Source organism: Dama dama, chromosome 21, assembly GCF_033118175.1.
Source record: "Dama dama isolate Ldn47 chromosome 21, ASM3311817v1, whole genome shotgun sequence".
NCBI lineage: Eukaryota > Metazoa > Chordata > Mammalia > Artiodactyla > Cervidae > Dama > Dama dama.
Window position 1 is genome coordinate 33,535,875 of NC_083701.1, and position 16,635 is coordinate 33,552,509.

The 16,635-nt window shown below is 41.7% G+C and overlaps 1 non-coding gene and 1 pseudogene across 1 annotated transcript; both read right to left on the minus strand.

Moving 5' to 3' along the window:
• Window positions 1-7,989: 7,989 nt before the first annotated feature.
• Window positions 7,990-8,307, minus strand: LOC133042313 (U6 snRNA-associated Sm-like protein LSm5; annotated as a pseudogene).
• A 2,767-nt stretch (window positions 8,308-11,074) lies between these two features.
• TRNAG-UCC (transfer RNA glycine (anticodon UCC)) lies at window positions 11,075-11,147 on the minus strand. Its single transcript has one exon. It is a non-coding gene; the product is annotated as a tRNA-Gly (tRNA).
• Between the last annotated feature and the right edge of the window lie 5,488 nt (window positions 11,148-16,635).

Here is a 16,635-nt window from a genome sequence, read left to right on the forward strand (position 1 = left end):
TCATTGCAGCACTATTTACAATAGCCAAGACATGGAAGCAAATTAAATGTTCATCAACAATGAATGGACAAAGAAAGTGTTGTACATATAAATGATGGAATATTACTCAGCCATTAAAAAGAAGGAAATAATGCTATCTGCAGCAACATGGATGGACCTGGAAATTATCACAGGAAGTGAAGTCAGAGAAAGACAAGTATCATATGATATTTAAGAATCTTAAAAAAAGAAGATACAAATGAAGTTATTGACAAAACAGAAACAGACTCACACACTTAAAGAACCAACGATGGTTACCAGGAGGTAGAGGTCGGAAGGGAGAGATAGACTGGGAGTTTGGGATTGACATGTACACAATGCAATGTTTAAAACAGATAACCAACAAGGACCTACTGTACAGTACAGGGAATGTGGCTCAATATTCTGTAATAAACTAAATGGGGAAAGAATTTGAAAAAAATAGATACATGTATATGTAAAACTGAATCATTTTGCTATATGCTTGAAACTAAAACAACATTGTTGATCAATTATACTCCAATATAAAATAAAAATTAAAAAAGACAACTATGCTATATACATGCATGCATGCTCAGTTGCTCAGTTGTGTCCAACTCTTTAAGACCCAATGGACTATAGCCCACCAGGCTCCTCTGGCCATGGAATTTTCCAGGCAAGAATACTGGAGTGGGTTGCCATTTCCTTCTCCAGGGGATCTTTTTGACCCAGGAATCAAAACAAAACATACATATACTAGATTATTCACCCTTAAAGAAGAAGGAAATCCTATCTCATGCTACACCATGAATGAAGCTTGAAAACCTTATGATCAGTGAAATAAGCCAGTCATGGAAAAATATAAAGTACTGCATGACTGTGCTTACATGAGGTTTCTGAAGTAGTCAAATCCATAGAATCAAAGAGTGGAATAGTGATTGCTAGGTAGAGGGGGGGAAAGGAAGTTACTAATCAACAGGTAGACAGTTTCAGTTGAGTGAGACAGTAAGCTGTGGAGCTCTGCTATACAGTAATGTATCTGTATGTATCTATACAACAATGGCTACTGTATTATGCATTTAAAATTTTGGGAAGAGGGCAGATCAACTATTAAGTATTCTTATCACAATGAAATTAAATTAAATCAATACAGAGTAGCCTATATGGGACTTCCCTGGTGGTCCAGTGGCTAAGACTCCATGCTCCTAATGCAGGGGGCCCAGGGTTTGATCCCTGGTCAGGAAGCCAGATCCCACAAGCTGAAACTGAAGATCCTGCATGCCACAAATAAGACTCGGCACAGGCAAATAAATAATTATTTTTAAATAATTAGTAACCTTAAGAGTTAAAAAAAAAAAATCTGTCATCTTCTTCATTGTCACATGATAATGTCACCAGGAGAGTGGCACCAGCATTTAAACACACCTTTCTACACCAATAGACATTTTTGCCTAATCATGCCCCACCATGAAATTTTGATGCTACAGGTGTGCTATTATGTACTGTGTCCCTTTGGAGGACCACTCACCAACGTACTATCTGTTGAAGTAGCATATATATTTGTGTCCCCAGGCACCACCCCCCCACCCCAGCAAGAATTGATTATCATCCCTTGATTTTTCATTTTTGTTTTTGGCCAAATCCTATGGCTTGCAAGATCTTAGTTTCCCAACCAGGGATTGAACCCAGGCCAGGCAGGGAAAGTGCTGAGTCCTAACCACTGCACCACCAGGGAAATCCCAGCTGTCAGCTGCTTGGAGTGACATTGTCCCCACCATCCTTCCACGCCTCCCTCTTTGAGAATGCCTGATTTGTGTTCACCAGAAAAACTGCTGATGAACTTGTGTTGCATATCCTTCGATACCTATATCCCAACATGGTTCATCTGAATAACACTGCTGCACAAACCTCAGCAGATGCAGGGCAGTCCACTTAAAACCCAGCCTAATTCAGACAGTTAGAAGCTTCATTAAAACAAATATATAAATGAAGGCAGAATTACTGATCACCTACTTTTCTATCACTTTCAAAGAGGAAAGAGTTGTCACTGATAATTTTTGAAAAGAGGAAACCGGACAAATGATCTTGTCTGGACTAAATCGATATGAAGTTTCATGTGCTTTACCCACCACTGTACAATGTATAATTGATCAAATGATGAAAACTGACAGAAAAGTGATGGCACACAATAGCTGGCAGTTATTAAATCACTGGCTAATGAGTCTTCTGTGATGCACTGCAGATCATATCAAATTCTCTCTGCCTTTTATATTTCAATTTAAACAATCCAATGTTCTGCTCAAGGTCAGAAAGATTCTGTGCTCATTAATTGTGGTGAGGTGGGATTTTTGCTGAGTATTAGAAAATACTAATGATCATTTAACAACTAAAACAGGATAATCCACAGCTGAAAATAGCATCCACAACCAGCTTGGAAAGAGTTCTATGGAAGAAAACGTACTCGGGCAAACAACAGGAACTTGCCACTTTGCCAGAATATTCTTCTTCCTGGTGTGTGTTTTGGACCAACTATTCCTTACATACCAAACACAGCCCTAAACCATCCTCAAATTCTCTCTCTAATGAATTGTGCTTTGGTAGTGAGCCCTCTGTCTACAGTGAGACAATGGTAACAGAAATAACCGGTTAGGCTCAGATGTCTCAGTCCTGCCTGACTCTTTGCGACCCCGTGGATTGTAGCCCTTAGGCTGCTCTGTCCATGGCATTCTCCAGGCAAGAATACTGGAGTAGGTTGCCATGCTCTCCTCCAGGAGATTTCGGGCGCCCAGGGATTGAACCAGTGTCTCCTGCACTGGAGTGGATTCTTTACTGCCGAGCCACTCTAGAAGCCCCGGAAAGGCACTCCTATTTGTTGGAAGCGTGCTGGTGGCAATATTGGTCACTATATAATCTGATGTCTTCTACAAGACAGTAGAAATTTATCTTTCCTTTCGGCCCCAGGAAAGGTTTTCTCCCTCAGTTTCCAGTTTATTTTTAGATACAAACTATGAACAATAGACACCCCCCTCCCTATCTGCAGATTTGATCTTTGTATTTTCAACTGTTCAAAAGAGACAAGCCCAATGGGCCTCAAGTTTAACTCACAGTCACTGCAGAGCTGGGGCGTGGCGGGTGGGGCTGGGGATGGATCCGAGACTCGCTAACAAAGGGGTCTGACACCCCAAAGGGCATTAGCCCAGTTTGGCTGTGGGCTGACTCACATCTTACTCCACCACACTGTCCTGTCCCACCATGCTTTCCCGGCCTCCTGGGGGTTGCTAGAAAACTCGGAGCCTTCTAACGTGAGTTAGAATTCACAGCATCGATTCTGGGTTCAGTAACTTCAGAGCTTCCAGGTGCCCTTCCGAAGGGCGGAGGGTCTGCCCTTTGTCATTTCACCCTGAAAGGACCCCTGAGCTAGGCTTGAGACAGGACAGAAGACAGCAGGATGGACCGCAGGGCCGCTCCACGACCGGAAGTGCTCCCTTCCAGGAAAGAGTTCGTCCTGGAAGAGAGCAGGGATGAGTGAAAACAAAACAGAAGTGGAAATACTCACCTTTCACCCAGATGAACGGGTGGAGGTGGGGGATGGAGGGGTTCAGGGGGGAGGGTCATCTTTCCGAAGAGAAAGTGTCGATTCCAGCAGTTTCGAAAATCACTTCTGAGTATTTCCAGCAGAGGGCGCCCGGGTATAGGAAAAAAGAACAGCAAAGCACTCTGCAAAGAATTGACTCATCAGAAAAGACCCTGATGCTGGGAAAGATTGAAGGCAGGAGGAGAAGGGGACCACAGGGGATGAGATGGTTGGATGACATCACCGACTGGATGAACATGAGTTTGAGCAAGCTCCCGGAGTTGATGATGGACAGGGAAACCTGGCATGCTGCAGTCCATGGGGTCGCAAAGCGTCGGACACGACTGAGCGACTGAACTGAACTGAAAGCGCTCTGCCTCTTGGGAAATCCCAAGCCCAGACTGGTTGCCCACCCAGCTCCGGAATTTCTGTGTAGAAGGCACTTGGGGTAACAACATGGGTGGCAGCCGGGAGGGATTCGAGAGTGTGTTTATATATAACAGGGGGAAGTGGAGTGAAATCGCCCCTAGAAATCCTTGGGGCTTCAACAACCCTTAGAACAGTTTCTGAAATAGGAAAAATAGTTCCAGCAATCAGATCTATTGTACTACTAATAATTTTCCCTGATACTCCTATCAGTGTCTTTCTGTACTTTGGACTTCCACTTATTAAGTTCATTTTAAGTGCCTTCTATGGGTAACCAGGATGTCACATGCTGTGGAGACTTGAAACATGTAAATCCAGCCCCAGTCCACAATGAGTATATAGTCTAAAAGGGGAGATGAGACAAAGACACAAATCATAGTATTCTTCGAGTCAGAACAGGGCCAACACCATCAGAAAGGCACCAGTAGTAAGTGACAGTAGAAAAGGAAAGTTTGTGGGTGGATCATGCAGGGGTTGCGGGTTCGATCCCTGGTCTGAGAGCTAAAATCTCACATGCTTCTCCACCAAAAAACAAAACATAAAAACAGAAGCAATGTCATGACAAATTCAACAAAGACTTGAAAAAAAAAATGGTCCACATTTTACAAAAATCTTTTTAAAAAAACCATCAGTTAGCCTTGGAGAACTTGATACTAGACCTTCTATGTCTTTAATCCTCATGACAACCATATTATTATCCTCAGATGAAGAAACCAAGCCCGTAGTCACCCATTAAGGGTCCTCGTGGTCAGGATCTCAACCTCAGTTCTAAGTGAAAAGCCTGTGTTGTTCCCACTTCTCCAGCCTGCCTCTCTGGTGTAACACTCTTAGTCATTGTATTTTACTAAAAGACGATGTTTTGAAAGAAAAAGTATTTAAAAGCCAAAGGAGAAAAGCCTCTGCAAACTGTAGGCCTTTGAGGAAGAAGGAAGGGGTTTTTAAGATGGTCCTGACGACATATCCAAGAGGCACACGACCTCTTCTCTACTCCTAGGTATACCTTTCCCCTCTGGAAAACTGCTCGTTATCAGCATTTTTTGAATGTGTGCTTAGTAAAGCTCAGTCATGTCTGATTCTTTGCGACCCCATGGACAGTAGCCCGCCAGGATCCCCTCTCCATGGGATTCTCCAAGCAAGAATACTGGAGTGGGTAGCCATGAACAATCATTTTCAGGTGACTTGAGATGAATATCTGAGACCTTTGTCCTTCCTGAAAACCAAGCGTCTTAATAGGAAAATGTCGCGTCGCTTTTCCACAAATCCTGTAGGTGACGCCCATGCACTGGTTTCTGCTGAAGGAAATCAGTGTCGATCTTTCAGGAGTCCTGGTAGGCAAATAAGAGTAGCTCCTTTCATTCCAAGTGAGAAAAGAAAAAAAAAGGAAGAAGTACAGCCTTGCTCCCTGTAACTTCTCCTAGGAAAAAAGTCTCCTTTTTAACAAGGCTTATGTTCACCTGGAGAGACTATAATGGAGAAGTGCCAGCTTCCAGACACCTGAGTCTGACACATATGACCTTGAGTAGACAGACACCCAACCCTTCTTATGGTTGGGTGTCTCATCCAGACAGTCTCCAAAGTCCCTTCTAACTCATAAATGTTATTTTGTTGCCCCACCCCCACCCCCTGCCTCCGGTCCTGCCAAAAAGAATCTTAAACAGTTCCTAAAGGAAAAAAAAATTAAAAGGAATTTGTAAACTCACACTTGAAAAGGACTATGAGGGTGATCCAGGCCAAAATGCCATTCATTCCTGGAATCCTCTGTGGTATCTCCCTCAGAAGGTGGTTGTCCTCCAGGACTCAGCAGTCCACTAATTCACAGGACCCCCTGTATGACCACTGGAAAGTTCTTAATTCTGTTTCCATGCTGGCCCTAAGCCTATGTTCTTGAGTAAGTCTCATCCCACCAGTCAGCTCTCCATTTACCAGGAAGCAGCAACCATGCCCCACCACCCACCACCTACTTCTTATACTCACATATAGGCATTCCCCCTCCAGTCTGTCTATATCCCTTTTAATCCTGAATGAAATGCTCTTAGGTAAGTCTAAATTAAGTGAAGTAGAACAAAGCTGTCAACTTCCTTGTTCCAAATACTGTACCTACCTCTTTTATTTTACATTATTAACAGCCTCATTGCACTATAGACTCCTAAACAACTCCAGTCAACTAAATCATCTAAAGCTGCATGGTCCAATATGGCAGCCATAAGCCAATCAAGATCAATATTGATATTGAGAAATATCAATAACCTCAGATATGCAGATGATACCACCCTTGTGGCAGAAAGCAAAGAGGAACTAAAGAGTCTCTTGATCAAAGTGAAAGAGGAGAGTGAAAAAGTTGGCTTAAAACTCAACATTCAGAAAACTAAGCTCATGGTATCCAGTCCCATCACTTCATGGCAAATAGATGGGGAAACAATGGAAATAGTAAGAGACTTTATTTTGGGGGGGTTCCAAAAATCACTGCAGATGGTGACTGCGGCCATGAAATTAAAAGACGCTTACTCCTTGGAAGAAAAGTTATGACCAATCCAGATAGCATATTAAAAAGCAGAGACATTACTTTGTCAACAAAGGACCATCTAGTCAAAGCTATGGTTTTCCCAGTAGTCATGTATGGATGGGAGAGTTGGACTATGAAGAAAGCTGAGAGATGAAGAATTGATGCTTTTGAACTGTGGTGCTGGAGAAGACTCTTGAGCATCCCTTGGACTACAAGGAGATCCAACCAGTCCATCCTAAAGGAAATCAGTCCTGAATATTCATTGGAAGGATTGATGCTGAAGCTGAAACTCCAATACTTTGGCTCCCTGATGTGAAGAACTGACTCATTTGAAAAGACCCTGATGCTGGGAAAGATAGAAGGCAGGAGGAGAAGGGGACAACAGAGGATGAGATAGTTGGATGGCATCACCAACTCGATGGACATCAGTTTGAGCAAGCTTCGGGAGTTGGTGATGGACAGGGAGTTTGAGCAAACTTCGGGAGTTGGTGATGGACAGGGAAGCCTGGCATGGCACAGTCCATGGGGTCACATAAGCGTCGGACACGACTGAGTGACTGCACTGAACTGAACTGATGTTTGAAATAACTTGGATATGTGAATCTACTTTTCCAACAGTAAGTCTTATGAAATCTAAGGACAGATTCAGTATTTCCAGTGAATTTAACTTCTGGATTGAGATATGCCCTAAGTGTAAAATGCACACTGGATTTCAAAGATTTTGTATAAAAATGTCAAGGTATCAATAATTTTTATATTGATTAGTTGTTGAAATGATATTTTTAATAAATTTGGTTCAATAAAACATATTATCAAAACTAATTTTGTCTGATTCTTGTTATTATTAGATCTACTGGAAAATGTAAAATTATATCTATGGTTTGTAATTTTCTTTTTTTTTTTTTTTTTTTTTAAGTTCTACCAGCTTATTGCTACCAACCCATCTCCCTCCACCCTCGTGCACACATGCTCAGTCATGTAACCCCATGGACTGCAGCCCGCCAGGCTCCTCTGTCCATGGACTTTTCCAGGCAAGAATACTGGAGTGAGTTGCCATTTCCTTCTCCATATCTATGGCTTGTAATTTTCTATTAGACCATACTGCTCCAAATTACTCAAAACAACTGCCTGTCTATAAGTCTTTCCCATGCAACTTTGTCCAGTTGAGCTTTCAAATTCCAGTGTTAAAATTTATATTAACCTCTTTTTTTTTTTTTTTTTTTTTTGAGTGAAAGTAATTACAAGCTTTGTTTCACTGGCTATTGCAGTACAATAAATAAAATGACAGTTAACAAAAACATGTTTGTTTTTGTCTTCAAAGAACAAACTGTTATTTTCCCAATATAATCATGATTAACTTACAAAAATGGGCATTTACAATGCATCTTCAAAGCATTTCCCTTTAACGGGAAACTTGGCTTCACAGAATACCAACATTAAAAGGTAAAAAAAAAACACTTCTATTCTGTTGTCATTATAAAACAAAACAGAACCTAGCATAAGTCAAGGAAATCCTTTCATACTTCAGGTCCTTCTCCTCCAGGAACCAGCATTGTTATATTATTTCCATTTAGCAAAATTTGATCTAGTTTAGTAATTCTTCTTCCTTCTGGTGTGATTTCAAATTCAGTGACATCTTCCAATACCATATTGACAAAGTCATCAAATCCCAGAAGTGTGCCAACAATCTCCTTATCACTCACTCTTTATCACAATGTGAATTCTTGATCCTATACACTTGTCCACAAGCTCTAGAGGAAGCAGCTGCGACAGGTTAGTGGTCGCGTTAGCCGCCATGCCTACGCCGGAAGTGCTAAAATTTATATTAACCTCTTTTATATTTCTTTCTTAGATCTGACTTGCTATCCTAGGCAGGCAATATGATCTTTTGGAATTTCGATCCCATATATTTACTGTCCCCTTCAACTTCATGTTATCCACAAATTTCACAAGTAAACTTCATTTATATATTTATCCAAGTCTTTGGTTAAAATATTGACAAAGTCAAGGCTGAAACATTATTAGAAATCACTTTTCATCTCAGAAACAGCACATTAATTAAACATTACTTTGGATGTGCTTTTTAAAAAAACTAAATAATAACTTTTCTAGTTGTAAATAACGGTCAGGGCTTTCCCATCTTCTATCGTATTGCCCCATCTGCCCGTTTCCTGTCAGAGAGTTGCTGGGCAGAAAGCTCAGGGCAGTCAGCGGGGCCTGGGTCAAAGTCAGGGTCAGGGTGAGCCTGGGGTTGGGGACTAGGCATCTAAAGAGACTAACCCCAGCTGTGGCTGAGACAGGCGAGGCTGCAGACCAGGAGAGCAGCGCAACCCAAACAGGGCTGGGCTTTCTGACGATCAGGTAAGAAGTGCTGGGTCTCTGAGGCCAGAGCAATGGAATTAAGACCTCTAAGTAAGCTTACTTCCTGGGTGGATATTCAGAGCCAGCCAGCCTTCCCCTCTCTCTCTCATTTCCCCGATCTCCCTTGTCTTAGAGTCAGAGGACCTTAGAGGACTCAGACATTCAAACTTCTGGTCTGTTCTACAACATCCTCGAAAAATTGACAATTTAAGCCATCTGCATGCCTGCTCAGTTGCTAAGTTGTGTCTGACTATAGACCACCAGGCTCCTCTATCCATGGGATTTTCCAGGCAAGAATACTAGAGTGGGTTACCATTTCCTATTCCAGGAATAATAAAAACTCACTAATTCTCCACCCAGGGATCAAACCTGTATCTCCTGCGTCTCCTGCATTAGTGGGTGGATTCCTTATCATTGCACCACCTGGGAAGTTCTTAACCCATCTGGTCACTGTTAAAACATCTCCACCAGTAGGGGCCTCACTATTTCATTGCAAAAAATAAAATTACTAAGGCGTCCTTCCTTAAATTAAGTGGAAATCTGAGTCCTTATAACTTCAATTTGCTGGTCTTATTTCTGCCTTCTGAATAAACCTAGTTCTTTTTCAACATAGCAGTTATAGTTATGTCTATATAGCTATCTATACATGTCTATATATCTATATCTATCTATTCTAATCAGAACAGTAAGGGATCCTCTCAATTCTTTTCATACCCAGGCGTTCCCTAGCACTTCAGTCATTCTTCTCCAACTTGGTTTCAGATCACATCACCATCCCAGGTGCCCTGGTCCCACACTCTCTAGGGAGTCCATCGATGTCCCTCATAAAGTCCAACATCCAGTACTGAGCACAGTACCCCTGCTGGGTATCACTTCACCTCCCTCCTCTATATTTCCTCTAACATAGACAAATGATTTGAGGCACTCATATTGTGGACACATTGCATTGTGTGAAAGTGCAACTTTCATTGCACTCAAATGCATACATGATTTTTTGTAACGCTATTCACCGCCTACATGCTCCCCGCGTCTACACCAGACAATGTGATCAGCATGGCACACTGTTCCCTGGAACTCAGCAGTGTCCTCAGATTCCTTCTTTTTTTATTTTAATTAAGTTTATTTATTTTTTACTTGAAGGATAATGGCTTTACAGAATTTTGTTGTTTTCTGTCAAACCTCAACATGAATCAGCCATAGGTATACATATACCCCCTCCCTCTTGAACTTCCCTCCCATTTCCCTCCCCATCCCACCCCTCAGATTCCTTCTTAACACCATCTCTGGTCAGCCACTGAAAGCTAACACACAGGTGCAGCCAAGTTAAATCTCCCCTACCCTGTACCTCTGTGGCTGACTTTTATTTGACAAGCCAAAGGCCTTTACATTTATCTTTCATTGAATTTGTTGATATTAGATTTGGCCGATCAAGTCCAGTTTCATCATCTGTATAGCATAGTGCTTAACAGAACATCTGTGACTCCATCCAAATATTTCCTCCTTCATCTCATTTTTCTTTTAGCATTGCTCCCTAATGGTTACTGGAAATTATCTATTTTATTATCTGATGTATTTATTGAATGGACTTTTTATGTTCTCTCTTTAGTTTCAAAGTATTTCCATTTCACATCAAATTAGCTGCTTTGTAAAATTCACATGGCACTGCTTTTTATGTCCATTTCAATTATAAGCTTTTATTGGGAATCCATGGGGTGAAAGCAGTAGCCATCAATATGATCCAAAGTGCAGTGTTCACAACTCTTAAGCTAGCCTGATCCTTTTTTTTTCCCTCAAAGCACAGCTTGCAGGCTTGCAGGATCTTAGTTCCCCAACGAGGTATTGAATCCAGACCCTTAGCATTAAAAGGTCGAGTCCTAACCACTGGACCTTCAGGGAATTCCCTGAACTAGCCTGATCCTTAATGTATCACAACAATTTCTTCCCAGGATCAGTAGGCTCCGTGATCTTCAACTAACACTTTCCTGTTTCATTCAAGCCATTAGGGCAGAAGACTTGAATCCTTTAAGAGCATAAACTGGTATCACGCTTGAGTTTTTCCTTTGCTCAGGCTCTCAAAGGACCCTGGGGCCTGCAGATGGAATCTTCTGGTTTTGAACATTTTTAAAATTTATTTTCATTTATTTGTTCATTTGGCTGTTCTGAGTCTTAGTTGTGGCATCCGGGATTTTTATTTGCAGCATGTGGGTTCTAAATTCCCTGACCAGAGATCGAACCTGGGCCCCCTGCATTGGACGTGCAGAGTCCTAGCCACTGGACCACCAGGGAAGTCCCTGATTTTGAATTTTGCCCAACTAGCCACATACACACACACTCAGCAGAGGTAGACAAAGAATCATAACCAGAATCATCTCCTTCCTACAAAATAGACAATAGGGGTTTAATATTCAGTAACAGAAGGTTCTTCTTAGGACCAAGCCAGATCTTTTCAAGATCTCTATTTCAGAATACAAATCTTAGGTCCCTGAAGCAGTACTGCAGTCAAATGATGTCCTTGTGGCTAAGAATGTAGATTTTAGGGACTTCCCTAAATGCAGGGGGCCTGGGTTTGATCCTTGGTCAGGGAACTAGATCCCATATGCCACAGCTGAGAGTTCACTCACTGCAACTAAAGATCCTGTGTGTCGAAACCAAGAACCAGTGCAGCCAAATAAAGTAAATAAATAAATATCTTTACAAAAAAAAAAAAAAAAGTAGATTTTACACACCTATTACAGACTCTGTACCACAGAAGGTCAGAATGCATTAAGTAGATGTTAAGTCATCATCCAACCTTGCTCCCCCATAGACATGCAAACCAGATATTCTAGGAAACAGAATATGATTCACATAATTCCTTCTCCTCCCCCTGTCCTTTACCCAGCCACCGTATTATTGGAGACATGATACTCTGCTAGACAATCTCTACTCTCATTGAAATTACCCAAAGACAACAGTGTGATGAAGTGGTTTGAGCACAGAAGCTGCAAAAAGAGATCCATTTTCCAATCCAACTAGGAGGTTAATGATTATATGTCACTTTGGAAAATCATCACCTCTTTGTCGAAATGAAAACTAAGTCCAAATGCATGTTGCTTTGTGTAGGGTTAGACTCTCTCACCTTTAGGGGGAGAGGTCAAGGCCTCCTTCCCATCGGTACCCGCAACCCTATAAAGGAGCTCTAACAGAGGACAAAACAGCTTCTCCAAGATGCATAATTTAGAAGCAGTAGAGAAATTTCCATGGGAGGAAAAATATAGCTCAAAAGGTCCTATGTCCACAAACAAGTGTATGTGAGAGGGACTCTGGGGCCCCTAAAGCTTGTGGGCTTAGCAGGAACCCCTCAGCCTGTGGGGCCCAGGCTGACGGAAGCAAGCCCAGAGCAGGTAGATTCCAGCTGGCTCTTTCCGAGCCTTAGGACAGGAAGAAGAATGAAGCCTGAGGTGCTCTTTCTATCTGCCTCAGCTTATCAACAAGAGACACCCGATAGAGATGTGGAGCAAACTTGTAGGAAGAATATATATATATATATATATGTACACACACATACACACACACACACACATATATACATATACACATATACATATACACATACACATATGAAAACACATATACATATTATTGTTGCTGAGTCATGTCCTACTCTTTTATGACCCCATGGACTGTATAGCCCACCAGGCTCCTCTGTCCATGGGATTTCCCAGGCAAGAATACTGGAGTGGGTTGCCATGCCCTTCTCTAGTGGATCTTCCCAACCCAGGGATAAAACCCAGTTCTCCCTGAAACTCATTTCAGTATTCTTGCCTGGAGAATCCTATGGACAGAGGAGCCTGGCGGGCTATAGCTTATAGGGTCACAAAGAGATGGACAAGTCTGAAGCAACTAAGCACGCAGGCATATATATATATAATTTAGGCCAATAAACCAAGCATCTCAGTAGGGGCTGGGAAAGGCCTTGGACTGCAGGCCTATGGAAACCTGTCTTCCAAATGATGGGCTTTCTGGAAGCAGACGGTACTGTGAGAGAGTGAGGAACAGAAGCCCGGAGTCAGGTGAGCTGGGTTTCTGTCTAGGCTCAGCCTCAGACCACTGTGTGACCTTGAGCCTCTGAAACCTCCTATAAAATGAGGATAACAACAGAATCCACCTCAGAGGGATAAAACTGAAAAGGTTTGAAGCACATAAAGAGATTATCAGCGAGTGAGTGCAGATTGAAGAAGGGAAGGGAGAACCACTTCAGTATTCTTGCCTTGAGAACCTCATGAACAGTATGAAAAGGCAGAAAGATAGGACACTGAAAGATGAACTGCCCAGGTTGGTAGGTCCCCAATATGCTACTGGAGAAGAGTGGAGAAATAACTCCGGAAAGAATGAAGAAACAGAGCCAAAGCAAAAACAACACCCAGTTGTGGATGTGACTGGTGATGGAAGTAAGTCAAATGCTGTAAACAGCAATATTGCATAGGAACCTGGAATGTTAGGTCTAGGAATCAAGGCAAATTGGAAGTGATCAAACAGGAGATGGCAAGAGTGAACATCAACATTTTAGAAATCAGTGAACTAAAATGGACTGGAATGAGTGAATTTAACTCAGATGACCATTATATCTACTCCTGTGGGCAAGAATCCCTTAGAAGAAATGCAGTAGCCATCATAATCAACAAGAGTCTGAGATGCAGTACTTAGATGCAATCTCAAAAATGACAGAATGATCTCTGTTCGTTTCCAAGGCAAACCATTCAATATCACAGAAATCCAAGTCTATGCCCCAACCAGTCATGCTGAAGAAGTTGAAGTTGAACGGTTCTATGAAGACCTACAAGACCTTCTAGAACTAACACCAAAAAATGATGTCCTTTTCATTATAGAGGACTGGAATGCAAAACTAGGAAGTCAAGAGATACCTGGAGTAATAGGCAAATTTGGCCTTGGAGTACAAAATGAAGCAGGGCAAAGGCTAACAGAGTTTTGCCAAGAGAACACACTAGTCATAGCAAACACCCTCTTCCAACAGCACAAGAGAAGACTCTACACATGGATAGCACCAGATGGTCAATACCGAAATCAGATTGATTATATTCTTTGCAGCCAAAGATGGAGAAGCTCTATATAGTCAGCAAAAAACAAGATTAGGAGCTGACTGTGGCTCAGATCATGAACTACTTATTGCCAAATTCAGATGTAAATTGAAGAAAGTACAGAAAACCACTAGACCATTCAGGTATGACCTAAATCAATCCCTTAAGATTATTCAGTGGAAGTGACAAATATTTTCAAGGGATTAGATCTGATAGACAGAGTGTCTGAAGAACTATGGATGGAGGTCAGGGACATTGTACAGGAGGCAGTGATCAAGACAATACCCAAGAAAGAGAAATGCAAAAAGGCAAAATGGTTGTCTGAGGAAGCCTTACAAATAGCTAAGAAAAGAAAATATGCAAAAGGCAAAGGAGAAAAGGAAAGATATACCCATTTGAATGCAGAGTTCCAAAGAATAGCAAGGAGAGATAAGAAACCCTTCCTCAGTGATCAATGCAAGGAAATAGAGGAAAACAATAGAATGGGAAAGACCAGAGATCTCTTCAAGAAAATCAGAGATAAAAAAAAAAAAAAAGAAATCAGAGATACCAAGGGAACATTTCATGCAAAGATGGGCACAATAAAGGACAGAAACGGTATGCACCTAACAGAAGCAGAAGATATTAAGAAGAGGTGGCAAGAATACACAGAACTAAACAAAAAAGCTCTTCATGACCCAGATAACCACGATGGTGTGATCACTTACCTAGAGCCAGACATCCTGGAATGTGAAGTCACGTGGGCCTTAGGAAGCATCACTACAAACAAAGCTAGTGGAGGTGATGGAATTCCAGTTCATCTATTTCAAATCCTATAAGATGATGCTGTTAAAGTGCTGCACTCAATATGCCAGCAAATTTGGAAAACTCAGCAGTGGCCACAGGACTGGAAAAGGTCAGTTTTCATTCCAATCCCAAAGAAAGGCAATGCCAAAGAATGTTCAAATTACCGCACAATTGAACTCATCACACATGCTAGCAAAGTAATGCTCAAAATTCTCCAAGCCAGGCTTTAACTGTACATGAATCGTGAACTTCCAGATGTTCAAGCTGGATTTAGAAAAGGCAGAGGAACCAGAGATCAAATTGCCAACATCCATTGGATCATTGAAAAAGCAAGAGAGTTCCAGAAAAAACATCTACTATTGCTTTATTGACTATGCCAAAGCCTTTGGCTGTGTAGATCACAACAAACTGTGGGAAATTCTTCAAGAGATGGGAATACCAGAACACCTGACCTTCCTCCTGAGAAATCTATATGCAGGTCAAGAAGCAACAGTTAGAACTGGACATGGAATATCAGACTGGTTCCAAATCAGGAAACAAGTATGTCAAGGCTGTATACTGTCACCCTGCTTATTTAACTTATATGCAGAGTACATCGTTCGAAATGCCAGGCTGGATGAAGCACAAGCTGGAATCAAGACTGCTGGGAGAAATATCAATAACGTTATATACACAGATGACACTACCCTTATGGCAGAAAGCGAAGAGGAACTAAAGAGCCTCTTGATGAGTGAAAGTGAAAGAGGAGAGTGACAAAGTTGGCTTAAAACTCAACATTCAGAAAACTAGGATCATGGCATCTGGTCCCATCACTTCATGGCAAATAGACGGGGAAACAATTGGAACAGTGAGAGACTTTATTTGTTTGGGCTCCAAAATCACTGCAGATGGTGACTGCAGCCATGAAATTAAAATACTCACTCCTTGGAAGAAAAGTTATGACCAACCCAGACAACATATTAAAAAGCAGAGACATTACTTTGCCACCAAAGTTCCGTCTAGTCAAAGTTATGGTTTTTCCAGTAGTCACATATGGATGTGAGAGTTGGACTATAAAGAAAACTGAGTGCCGAAGAATTGATCCTTTTGAACTGTGGTGTTGGAGAAGACTCTTGAGAGTCCCTTGAACTGCAAGGAGATCCAACCAGTCCATCCTAAAGGAGATCAGTCCTGAATAATCATTGGAAGGACTGAAGCTGAAGCTGAAATTTCAGTACTTTGGCCCCCTGATGCGAAGAACTGACTCATTTGAAAAGACCCTGATGCTGGAAAAGATCGAAGGTGGGAGGAGAAGGGGACGACAGAAGATGAGATGGTTGGATGGCATCACCAATCGATGGACATGAGTTTGAGTAAGCTCCAGCAGTTGGTGATGGACAGGGAAGCCTGGTGTGCTGCAGTCCATGGGATTGCAAAGAGTCAGACACAACTGAGCCACTGAACTTAACTGAATGGAGGGCAGAATAAGAGCTCCATAGATATTAGCCATTGTGATGATAACGAACTTTTCAAGTTGAGGTTAAAACACATTGATTTGGCGGCAGTGTAATCAGAACCTTTAACTAATATTATAAATACCCACAGGGAACCTCAGAAAAAGGAGAGTGTGAGAAGCAAGACTCCCTCGGGCAGCCCACAGAAAGACTATCTCCTAATGGAGAAAGCTTCTGGTAAGCTTCTACTAAATATCTTACTATAGGTTGCATCAATTTCTACCTCCACCCTCAGCAACAGCAGCTCAGAACCTACCAAGGAATAAACACTAGATGGTGGTGATTAAAAAAAAAAAAAATTGAAAATTTATACAAAATCCCTTACCTCATGGCGCCTCTGTTCTGCTGCATGGGGAGAGACAACAGATAAATAAACCTATACAAATTAGATTAAATGGGGTGAGTATCATGAAGAAA